Source organism: Schistocerca americana, chromosome 1 (assembly GCF_021461395.2).
Source record: "Schistocerca americana isolate TAMUIC-IGC-003095 chromosome 1, iqSchAmer2.1, whole genome shotgun sequence".
Lineage (NCBI taxonomy): Eukaryota > Metazoa > Arthropoda > Insecta > Orthoptera > Acrididae > Schistocerca > Schistocerca americana.
This window is the reverse complement of record NC_060119.1, coordinates 732,366,083-732,378,853: the sequence shown is the minus strand read 5'-3', so window position 1 is coordinate 732,378,853 and position 12,771 is coordinate 732,366,083. Positions and strand designations below refer to the sequence as shown.

At 45.9% G+C, this 12,771-nt stretch overlaps 1 pseudogene; it reads left to right on the top strand.

The window, feature by feature from the left end:
* Positions 1-1,293: 1,293 nt before the first annotated feature.
* On the top strand, positions 1,294-1,411 carry LOC124559017 (annotated as a pseudogene).
* The last annotated feature ends 11,360 nt before the right edge of the window (positions 1,412-12,771 follow it).

Genomic DNA, 12,771 nt, shown 5'->3' with positions numbered 1-12,771 from the left:
CAAACAGTCAAAGCATCAGGCTGCACTGCTGCTCTTGCGCCTGTTAGTAGGCATGCGGAACATAGGGGCGTCAAGGGGTTGCCTATCTGCAGGTGCCTAGGACTGTCACAGGTTATCTCTGTACAGATACATTTTAAAAGTGCTCATCAAAGGCTGGCAGGTTTCACTGATGGTGCTGCCGAACTGTGTGGTCTTAGTGGGACTCTTTTTCCATTTCATTCACTCACGTGACAATTTCGTACCCCTGGGTGATCATGCTACAGGATGGCGCAAAACAGGAGGTCGGCAGAAGCACAATCACCCTTTGCTGAATCGTATTCAAATTTCTTCTAATTTCCACCCTGTGCACCAGAACAAAATTTGCACTCGTACTGAACTCCAGGGGGGCGATCACTTTCAGTTGGGTTGCTGTCCCACAGTGTCCTTAGACAAGGGATTAAAGCGTCTGGGGGATGTCTACATTGGCGAAAGTTGTCAAGACGGTCGTTCTGTCGTTCATCGTACTGCGAACTATCGTTTTCGGTCCCAATATATGTGGGAATCAACGCCCTAAGGGAAGGAGTGGTTTAATTGACGCATTTTATGCCACCCAATAAGGCCTTCACATGGCGATTCTGAGCGGCGATGTGTCGGAAATGTTTTCTTCAGCCACCTATAAGAAAACGGCGTGATGTCAACGTTGGGAGTCGCGGTTCTGACTTCCATCGAAGAGGCGTCAAAAGAAGGGGTGAATTGTGGGTAAGAGAGGCTGTGATGACATGCCCAACGTCTGAAACTTCATGGTGGCGTTGGGCAGAATTGTACTGAAATTTGGAGCCATGGCATCATTAACCCACATTACACATTACACGAACCTCTGGGCTCTGGCCTCTTCTTCGCATGTGTCGACACACCGAGCCAGAGATAGACGCAGCAGGGCGCCACGCTTTTGCACCATTACAGAGAGAGAATGTAGGCACCTATGAGCCAAATTTCAAACCTACGTCGCAGTAGGAGACAATATTGGGGTTTCGAAAAAGTGATCTTTTAGTTGTCTTGAGCAGGGTAGTTGTCAGAGAGAACGAAACACAATTTGTCCGTCTACACGCTTAAATATGAAATTATTCTTCCATGAACTGACTGAAGAATTATTAGTTGCCTTAAAATACTCCGTCTTTTTTGAAACACGACAGTTAAACTTTCGAACAAGCTCTACTGAAAGTTCAAGGTAAATAGGTCTTGAATTTTCCAGTGCTAGATCTCAAACCATACTGTAAGGAAACCACTTATTTTTTAGACGCTGTTTATCCACACTGCAACGGCCTTGCCGCAGTGGATACACCGGTCCCCGTCAGATCACCGAAGTTAAGCGCTGTCGGGCGTGGCCGGCACTTGGATGGGTGACCATCTGGGCCGCCATGCGCTGTTGCCGTTTTTCGGGGTGCACTCAGCCTCGTGGTGCCAACTGAGGAGATACTCGACCGCATAGTAGCGACTCCGGTCAAAGAAAACCATCATGACGACTGGGAGAGCGGTGTGCTCAACTGAGGATGACACGGTGGTCGGATGGTCCCGATGGGCCACTTGTGGCCTGAAGAAAGCGTATGTTTATCCACGTTGGCTTCACGCGTTATACAGGTTCAACGTCCACCTCCCCTAGTAGTCGAATTATCGAGCGCCTCATGCTGCCGGAGGAGTTACGTGTCCGAATACGCTCGCAACACGCAGTGGTACAGGGTCATATTCTGTCTTACATCTCTCGTTCTTCTCTCCTGTTCTTGCACAGTGTGTAATTTACTTATGGCGTTCGGCCGAGTGACCACATCCTTACCTGTTTCACTATAAAGAGATGTTCCTGGAACGAAACGGCCCAGGTGTGTCTTCACCTACGCTGTCAATTCGTTGTATTCGCTTAATCAAGACAGTATCGGATAGTGAGAGTAGCACTTTACTACAATATTTTAAGTTGCGGAGGGCTAGGCTCAACCATCTTTCAGGGAGATAGAACAATGTTGCGTGCATTCTGAAATTCTACCGCTTGTTTCACTAGACCTACGTCTCAATCTACATCTGTAGTTCGTGAACTACCGGTGTGTGCTGGAGGTTATTTTGTATACTACTGTCGCTTCCCCCCTTTCCTGTTCCAATTCCGAATGATTCGCGTGAAGAACGACTGCTGGTAAGCCTTCTTGTGAGGTCGAATCTCTCTAATTTTACCTTCACTGTCTTTCCACGAGATTTAAGCATGAGGAAGAAATATGTTCCCTGACTTTTCTAAGAACTTACGCTCTCGGAACGCTAACAGTAGAGGAAAATGTGTTTCAGAACGTCTCTCTTGAAGCGTCTGCCACTGGAGTCCGACGATCATCACTGAGACACCCTCGCGCTAGGTAAATGAGATTGTAACGAAACGCGCTGCTCTTCTTTGAGTCTCCTCTACTTTCTCTGTCAATCCTATCTGGTACGGATCCCCCCGACTGGCGAGCAATTCTCACGTGCTGATCCAACTACGACTTTGTAAGTTCCTTTCGTTGTCCGTGGACTACATTTCACGACGATTCTTTCAACAAATCTCAGTTGGTATTTTTAACCCGGTTGACCACTACGAGACATATCTCGATGTTTTGTGTCTCACAACGCCAGTTAAAGGTTCACGTAACTTCACTATGGTATACTCCATTTCGCCGACAACTTTCCTTGCTGAGAACCCTTCTTGCAGTAGGGTGAAAATAAGCGCATAGTCCAAGCTTGAAATGACCCTTCGAGATACGTCGGTATACTCGGACAGAACACAGTCGTCTCTGCATGATCATTTGGCCTCAAGGTACCCTTTAAGAAAAACAAGTACTGCAAGAAGAATGTGGAAAACTTAACACTTGGAATGAAATCCAAATTAATACCTTTCTAGTCTTTTCAATTGCCAATTAGAGGGCTATGCAATAACCCATTGTCCAACCACAGAATATAAATTTCGTCATTAGGTTCGTTTTTCAAGACGACAATGCACCATCCCACGTGCCTACTTCAGGAGGTACACTATCTGATAAAAAGTATGCGGACATATTTATGTAATGTGGAACTGACTAGGAGACGTCACAATACGCGGCCCCGCCGGTACAGAAGGTGTCTGCGAGTACTGTGTTGTCTATACAGAAGCAGAAACAGAAGAACGCTTCGGCTATGAAAGCTGAGTGACTTCGAACGCGGACTAATCACTGGATGTCATATGCGAATAAATCCATTAGGGACATTCCAACTCTTATAAAGCTGCCCAAGTCGATTTTTGGTGATGTGATTTTCAACTGGAAACACGAAGGAACAACTGTAGCTATACCAAGTCCAGACAGAGCTCATATACTGATGGACAGGGACCGTCGAGCATCCGTGAGTTTCAGAGTGCTACCAACAGTCCAGCTACTACCGTGACTGCGTGCTGGGAGACAAACAGGATGGAGTTCAGTGGTTCAGCGGCTCCTCATAAGCCACACATTTGTGTAGTCAGCGCTATGTGATGCTTGAGATAGTGTAACGAGCAACGCCACAGGACAGAGGATGACTGGAAACGAGTGATTTGGAGTGATGAATCACGCTATACCCTGTGGATATCCTATAGAAGGGTTTGGATTCTGTGAATGCCTGGAGAACCACATCTGCCATCATGTGTAGTGACAACTGTGAAGTACAGAAGAGGTGGTGTTACGGTCTGGGGATGGTTTTGGTGGTTAGGATGTAGTCTCCTTAATGTGATTACGGAAACGCTATATGCGTAAGGCTATGAACACGTTTACCGGCATTGTGTACTGCGTTCAGCACAGGAAGAATTCGGGGACAGTGATTGCTTGTGTCAGCATGACAGTCATCCTGTTATAAAGCAGTATCCATGAGATAATGGTTTGTGGACAGTAACACATCTGAGATGGACTCGCCTGTCCAGAGTCGCTACCTGAACCCAATGGAACATCTTTGTGGTCAGTTAGAATTTCGACTTTGCATCAACCCCCAGCGTCCAACGTCAGTGCCTCCTCTGGTTTCGGCTCTCAAGAAAAAAAGGGGCTGCCATTCGTCAACAGACGTTCAGGCACTTCACTAAAAGTGTCTCCAGCAGAATTCAAGCCGTCTTAAAGGCGAAGTGAGGACGCGGCCCAAATTAGTGTCCAGTAATAGGTGTCAGAGTACTTCTGATCAGATACTGTATGAATCAATCGAATGCAATGGCTTATGGTACCTGCTGATACGGACGTAATTGGACATACTTGGGGATCAGGCGAAACTTACAGTACATCGACGCAGGACCATCGTTAATCAGCGGATGACACGAGGAGGACAGTCATCAATGAATGAGAGGGGCTTGAGCAGTAACGTTTCGATCATGTTCTGAACTGCAGGCCAATGAGTGTCCAAGGATGTTATAATGCGCTGAGAGGAACAATATGGTGTTGAGTGTTACCCACCTGCAAATTGCGGACTCATATATGTCACTTTTCGACCACAATCCTATTTTTGTTTAGGTTTTATTTACTTCGTAAGAATTGTTATGTCATTCTCTGCTCCCACTGAATCTAAGCCCACATACGTTAGCAGGTATGGAAGTGTTGTAAAACTTATTTGAAAGCTCTGAGCCCTGTGTTTCGTCATCTAAAGTATCGGAAAACTCTAAAATAAATTCGCACAATTATTATTGGTCTTATTAGCTGCTGGGATCAAATGCGAGGAAGGAGTTCTGAAAACTCGTGACTTCCACACACCTTAGTGTTTTGAATTGCCGGCTTGTAAAAAGAACCACTTAACTAACTAAACTACATCCGAACAGGTCTCGGAAGGCTCGACGGCACTGACCGGCCGCCGTGTCATCCTCAGCCTATAGGCCTCACTGGATGCGGGTGTAGAGGGGCGTGTGGTCAGCACACTGCTCTCCCGGCCGTTGTCAGTTTTCGTGGCCGGAGCCGCTACTTATCAGTGAGGTAGCTCCTCAATTTGCCTCACAAGGGCTGAGTGCAACCCGCTTGCCAACAGCGCTCGGCAGACTGGGCGATCACAGTAAGAACCAGAGCAAGCGTAACATCTATTGTGTTAGTCTTTGATCTCCAATAGTTCTTTCAACTTACGGAATAGCCCCGTACGTTTGTTGATTAACCTGCACCATTCTTCCTTAGTCCAAAAGTAGATTACCAAACAGCAACCCATTGCCCAACAGTGCAAGAAAAAATTTCATCGGTGGGTTTATTTTCCGAGACGTTAATGCAAGATCCCACAGTGTCCATTTCGTAAACACCGCCCTCCAGATGGTATGTCTCAATCAAATGGAGTGGCGTGTGGTATCTGCTGATATCTCGCTACACGACAATCGTTCGTATTTTTTTATATACTACTCGGATCATTTATTTCTCTGTGTAACGTGTTTAGTGATATCTCTGTACCATGGAACAAAGAGTGACAGATCCTGTACTGCAGATAAAGCTTTCCACGTTGCGTCAATGAAATAAGAGCTTTTCGGACGTATAACTGCGCCAATCAGCAGAACACCGTCTCATCCTCGTCGTTAGATGACTGTTGAATGTCCGCAAAATTCGCTGAAGGACGAATGAATGATAAGCCCTGATGGCTCTCTCCCATAGAAATCGTAAGTTACATATAAAAAATGGACTTATTTTCAGTATGTCGGTCGTTGCATTATTCTCTTAAAATTATCGGTTTCTGACTGTGTCGGCCATTACGAGAGCTCGCTCTTAAAAGAACATAAAATTAAATGACAACTAGGATCTAATTCTGTGTTTAGAATGTCACAGAGCTAACAAAAATTCTATCTATTTACAATACAACGTTGGCAGCGCCATCCATATAAATCTGAACTACTTGAATGAGTCTTGACACTTGAACCAACAATGGGACACATTTAAAAATTTGGGAGGTGATAATACATTATTGGGAAATAACATACATACACATACATACATACATACAAAGTCCTCACACCAAATATTGTAAGTGCCCTCCACCAGCATTGATGCACAACTATACTCGTTTCACCAGATTCCGCGACGTTCTGCGAAGTGTATCCTCGCCAGTGCTGTTTATTTCGTGTGTAATGGCTCATGGAGTTCTGCTGTCGTCCGTGGTCTATTCTTCTACACTCAGCTTTTGAGATACACCGACAAGAAAAAATCCGGGGTGTTTGATGAGGTGGTCGAAGGGCCAAAATTTTTTTTATTTTATTTGGTCACCAAAGAAACTGGTTTCAATTCGCATGGAAGCGATAGAAATGTGAAATGTTCTTCCAACTTGTAGGACATAACCTTCTGTAAGTTCGTCATCCAGCTGCTCCGCAAATATATTGAAGATGCCCGTATAAACTGTGGTGTCTACGGTCGGATCAAAGAATATGGGCCAACAAACCTGGATGCTGACACTGTGCTCCACAGTCCAACCTTTTCACCATGCCGTGGTGTTTCGTGGATGATAAGGATGTTTACACCAGCCGGGTATCTGCTTCAAATGGTTCAAATGGCTCTGAGCACTATGGGACTTAACATCTGAGGTCATCAGTCCCCTAGAACTTAGAACTACTTAAACCTAGCTAACCTGCCCGAGGCAAGATTCGAACCTGCGACCGTAGCGGTCACGCGGTTCCAGACTGAAGCGTCTAGAACCGCACGGCCACACCGGCCGGCTCCAGGTATCTGCTGTTCTGGTGTTCTGTGTATTGATGTAACCTGACTGGTAGAGCCCATGCCTCATCTGTAAACAAAGTTGTGGAGAGAATGTCTGAACGTTGAATAAGAAACTCCTGAAACCATAGACAGTAACGCACTCTTTTGTCATGATATGCTTCTTGCAATACTTGCATCTACATCTACATTTATACTCCACAAGCCACCCAACGGTGTGTGGCGGAGGTCACTTTACGTGCCACTGTCATTACCTCCCTTTCCTGTTCCAGTCGCGTATGGTTCGCGGGAATAACGACTGCCGGACTGCCGGAAAGCCTCCGTACGCGCTCGAATCTCTCTAATTTTACATTCGTGATCTCCTCGGGAGGTATAAGTAGGGGGAAGCAATATATTCGATACCTCATCCAGAAACGCACCCTCTCGAAACCTGGGCAGCAAGCTACACCGCGATGCAGAGCGCCTCTCTTGCAGAGTCTGTCACTTGAGTTTGCTAAACATCTCCGTAACGCTATCACGCTTACCAAATAATCCTGTGACGAAACGCGCCGCTCTTCTTTGGGTCTTCTCTATCTCCTCTGTCAACGCGACCTAGTACGGATCCCACACTGGTGAGCTATACTCAAGTATAGGTCGAACGAGTATTTTTGCATCATGTGCAATCTGTATGGTTCACAATCCCGATTTCTTCGCAACTCTCTGGAATGTGCCATTTGAAATACCTGTTTGCTGGCTCAATCGACGCAGCGATTTCCTTGGAAAGTTCTCCAAGCGTTTTAGAACATTATCAGTAATATCTGCACTCAGCGATGGTCTATGTTTACAACTGTCACTGTTTGGCACACCAGCTGTCTTCAGCATCCTTACAATTGATAAAATTGTTGCCTTTGTTGGAACGTCACTCTGACTTCTCTGCGGAATGCCAATTCTGTTGTAACCAGTGAATCTGTCTACCGAGATGTTTTCACGATAAAAACGCGCTATCTAAATGTGTACTGCGTGTTTCTGTCAGCTAAAGACTGCAAACGAATCACTCATTTGTTCGTTATTCCCACGCGGCCCGAACTTCACACTCACAGACTTCACGAACCGCGCCCAACGAGGCTTCCAACGAACAGGGTTCGAGCAAGCGCGGCATTATACCGGACAAAGGTCCTTGTGCGCTACTTGCTAACAACGGGCGGTACATCCGATCCTTCCAGAGTTACTGATATTAAAACAACTTTCCTGTTTCTACGAGCTTTCGGAGTGAAATTATAACCCAATTAATTAGTTCAGGTTTATATGGATCGCTTTGTGTAACATGCCCTTCTCGTGGTTACGGAGTAATCCGGCTTGGCTCTCGATTTTGCATTTATATAGAAAGCCAAGATTGTATTCTGTCGCTTTATATCAAAATTTAAAGAGAAATGTAAATTATGCAAAAAATCCGTAGTGCTGCTGAGCGTCCTCTACACGTACTAAGCCGGCCTATGTGGCCGTGCGGTTCTAGGCGCTTCAGTCTGGAATCGCGTGACCGCTACGGTCGCAGGTTCGAATCCTGCCTCGGGCATGGATGTGTGTGATGTCCTTAGGTTAGTTAGGTTTAAGTAGTTCTAAGTTCTAGGGGACTGATGACTACAGATGTTAAGTCCCATAGTGCTCAGAGTCATTTGAACCATTTTGAACACGTACTAACATAAAACATCCCAGAACATTGAACGTAAAACATTACAGACGATAACCTAGATTGACCATTACAGAGAAACAATAAAATAATGTTTAAGACGTGTCCTCTCTTCTTTTCCATTAAAACATCGTAGAAGGAGCTGCCTAAGAGCCAGGCCGATAACAGCTCCACGCTGAGGTTCCTCCAGTTTTGAGAAGCTCGAGGCTTCCAGTGCTGGGGCACGGTAGTCCGACGTTGCCATGGAGAAATGATAAGGGGAGATGGCGCTAGAGACTGTACGTTGTTGCGAAGCCGGCGCCGCCAACTGTTCATAGTTCTTCTTGTTCTAGTTCTGCCGTGTCTACGTAACAACTGTTTTAAATAATAAACATTAAAGCGCTTTCGTGAACAGCACAGTGTCAGGAAGACACTTTCGGACGCATTTCTGATCTTAAAGGCATATTTGATCAAGTAATACGACGCATTTGGCCTCATTAATGTAACTTTTTTTGTTACCTGTTCCGAATAACCAAGAAGCGAAGTATGTGATACGAATTGTTGTTTTCGTAATTCAGCTTTTTCCTTCATGCGGAATGACGAAACTGATGTTCCGACTGTGTCCTCTTCCCGAATTCGTTGAGAACATATTATGCTATGTCTGGACGGTTTGCAATACTTCCTTCTCACAGCTTTCAACCGGAGCCCTCTTCGAGTTGTACTGATAGGATAAAGTCGTATTACAGAAATGAAACCACTACAGTACAAGTAACAAGTGCAACTAAAATTCAAGTGTATAAAAGAAAATATCGCTTGAACGAGCCCACTTACGAATGACGTGCGATTCCTTTACACTTCAGATTATGACTAGTACAGCTGTAAATGATGAAATTTGGCATTTTTTATCTTAACACTGCCACCGGAGGATAATCTTTGGGCCTTCTAACATGGCGGACGTCGGCTCAAGTTTGTGACGTCACGACAACTCCTTTTATTGTACATCCTGGACAGGTGGTAAGCATGCAACGTCCTGTCGCATCCCAGCAAAGAAGCCCACAGTGGTCCGTGCCTGATCCCGGTAGCTAAGAGCCGTGGGGCGAGACAGCGACGTCACCTATACTCGGATCGAATCCGCGCGGCGAATTCGCGTTGGTACGGTACACCGGCCACCGTGAGTGTAGTTTCTGGCCAGGTTTCACGTCGTTTAGACAACTGCTGGCCTTGCCTACAATCTCCGTCCCAGAAAATACCAAACTCAAACAGGTCAAAGTTTACACGATACCGTCCCTTCTCGTGACGATTGAAGGGCATTCGGTCACAGACTTAAAATAAAATATATTGGTTAAAATGAAAGTTCCTTTCGTCTGTGACGTGGCGCTAAGTCACTATCGCAACCAGAATTGACAGTGTTGCCGAAGTGCGTTGCGTGAGACAAATTACACGACGAAATGCTCCTCAGAGTCACTCGGAAATGTTTATTGCCCGAACCGGATTAATTCGCTGCACTGCTACGCTATCACGTTAGCCGAAACAAGTGGCGTCAGCCTCGCTAAATTTCTCACTTCTCCAAAGCCAATAATTAAAACCCTGCAGCTGCTCGCCTCCCTCTGGAATCTTCTGTTATGTGGAACATGTACAGCGCTAACAGTTGTTACACCGCCTCAAACTGTCTCCTACTAAATTTCGCCGATAATCTCCACAACAACAAAATGAGAATACACTTCTAGTTAATAAGAAAAAAGTCACACAAATCCACCACACTCATATTTCCACGGAAACAAATAGAATTCGTCGGCTTCAATTAAACGTCGGCGAGAGTGCTTCGTTCACTGAACACCATCTCCTAGTTCGCTACTTGCGAGAAACCCCCTTCCCGCACACCTCCCCCCCCCCCCCCCAAATCGTCTAATCATCCATAAATGTTTCAGTTTAGTCGGTGATGCCGTAGATGGTGGTATAATGGGCGTACAGCATAGATAGCCACGTTCTCCCACCCGAGTTTTGCGATAATTAAGCCTGTCCAGCCTTGAACTGACTTAATGAGCCGCATCGTAGGGATTCTTCCTACCTTTTACGTGAAGATGCTCTCGTAGTTTTAAGTCCCCTTGCAGAGCCGTGGCAGCGCCGTAGGATTCTGAAAGTGCAATACTACCGTCTATGTTTTACGTAATGCCGGCCGGTGTGGCCGTGCGATTCTAGGCGCCTCAGTCTGGAACCGCGTGACCGCTACGATCGCAGGTTCGAATCCTGCCTTGGGCATGGATGTGTGTGATGTCCTTAGGTTAGTTAGGTTTAAGAAGTTCTAAGTTCTAGGGGACTGATGACCTCAGCAGTTAAGTCGCATAGTGCTCAGAGCCATTTGAACCTTTTTCTTTTTTGTTTTTTTTTTGTTTTTTTTTTTTTACCCTAATAAAGCGGGAAGAAGTTTCTTTTGCGCAATTTTTTTTACATAGGAGGCCATTATGGTGGGTTTATTTATGGTACATGGTAAAATTAACTTGTCCACACTAACTATAAGCTAACTGCTATTGGTACGAGAACATGATCTACCACATGACTAGATCGAAAGTCATTCTATCGACGACTGCCGACTATGGCGCACAGTCTGTAACTTGAACGTAAAATCGGTATAATTCGTATAAAATCATACGTCATCGGCTATGCCAAAGTTATTCGTTTGTTTATTAATATCAACCTTTCCTGTCCGCCCCCGGTAGCTGAGTGGTCAGCGCGACAGACTGTCAATCCTAAGGGCCCGGGTTCGATTCCCAGCTGGGTCGGAGATTTTCTCCGCTCAGGGACTGGGTGATGTGTTGTCGTAATAATCATCATTTCATCCCCATCGACGGGCAAGTCGCCGAAGTGGTGTCAAATCGAAAGACTTGCACCAGGCGAGCGGTCTATCCGACGAGAGGCCCTCGTCACACGCCATTTCATCAACCTTTCCTGGATTGTAAAATTAGTGAAAAATGGTGTTTATAACCCGTAAACTCCTCCCGGTGTCTGAGTGGCAAAAGGCAACTTCTGTTATCAAATATTTATTCATAACAATTACTTGATTCGTGCCATAATAAATGTACTTTCCCTGCGTATCTCTTTGCTGATGATGCGAGCGATTTCTGCTTCGGCACTTCAAACCACTGGCTTTGAAAGCGCAAGATGGCCAACCGCCTCAGCTAGCCAGTGTCGGAACCTTCCTCTGGTCCTACTCCATACGTAGTGCAGCGCTGATACATTTACTTCACATATGTGAAAGACTGGAAGTGAAGTATAACGCTCTCTTATCTGTAAATAAGGGGCACCTTACAGACTGTCTCCGTGATTTGCTGTAAGAGCTTGGCACACACATGCCTACGTATGCGTAGTACTCGTCTAGAAAACTGGAAGTGCCGAAGTAGACTCTCAGTACTGGAAAGGTATTCTTGTTGTTCACGAACGATCAGCAACTTCCTACTTCCGAAACAATAATCTCTTTGAAACACAAACTCCTCCATTCGCGGCCTACTGCCCTCGTCTCTCGCCCTCACGATGGCTAGCTGCCAACCGTCAATTTCCTGGCCCGAAAATCTCACCATGAAATGAGTTTAACGTCCAAGTCATCCCGCCAATCAGCGTCTTGTACCGTATACAGGCATTTCAGATAGCCATAGCCTGCTCCTAATGACTACACTGTTCTGTGATGCTGCTTTCTGTCAGCATTTACGAAGTTTCTTTTCGAAATTTACTGAGAAACACCGATCGTGATGAGGAAGTCAGAAGCCATTAATCCAGCCTCATATCTGATCAAAAGTATTCATCGTCTCCGAAATGGTCCTCCTCTGTACTCAGTACACAATGCTATTAAGTGTGTTTATGTCCTTCAAATGGTTCAAATGGCTCTGAGCACTATGGGACTTAACATCTGAGGTCATCAGTCCTCTAGACTTAGAAGTACTTAAAACTAACTAACCTAAGGACATCACACACATTCATGCCCGAGGCAGGATTCGATCCTGCGACCGTAGCAGCAGCGCAGTTCCGGACTGAAGCGCCTAGAACCGCACGGGTCACAACGGCCGGCTATTGTCTTTCCACATTTAACGATTTCTTAAGTGCAATAAGGGAACCACACTCTAAAGACGAAAAACATCCGCATACCGTAACAGCACCTCCTCAGTACTTCTCTGTTGACATTACGCTTGAGGGCAGTTAACGTCCTCCAGGCGTTCCCGACACCCCAGTCTGTCCATCGGATTGCCGCAGGATGTGCCATGATCCATCGCTCCAGATCACTCGTTTCCAGTCAACCACTGTCCAGTGGCGCCGCCTTTTAAACCACTTCAAGCGTCGCTGTTCAAATGGCTCTGAGCACTATGCGACTTAACTTCTGAGGTCATCAGTCGCCTAGAACTTAGAACTAATTAAACCTAACTAACCTAAGGACATCACACACATCCATGCCCGAGGCAGGATTCGAACCTGCGACCGTAGCGGTCGCTCGGC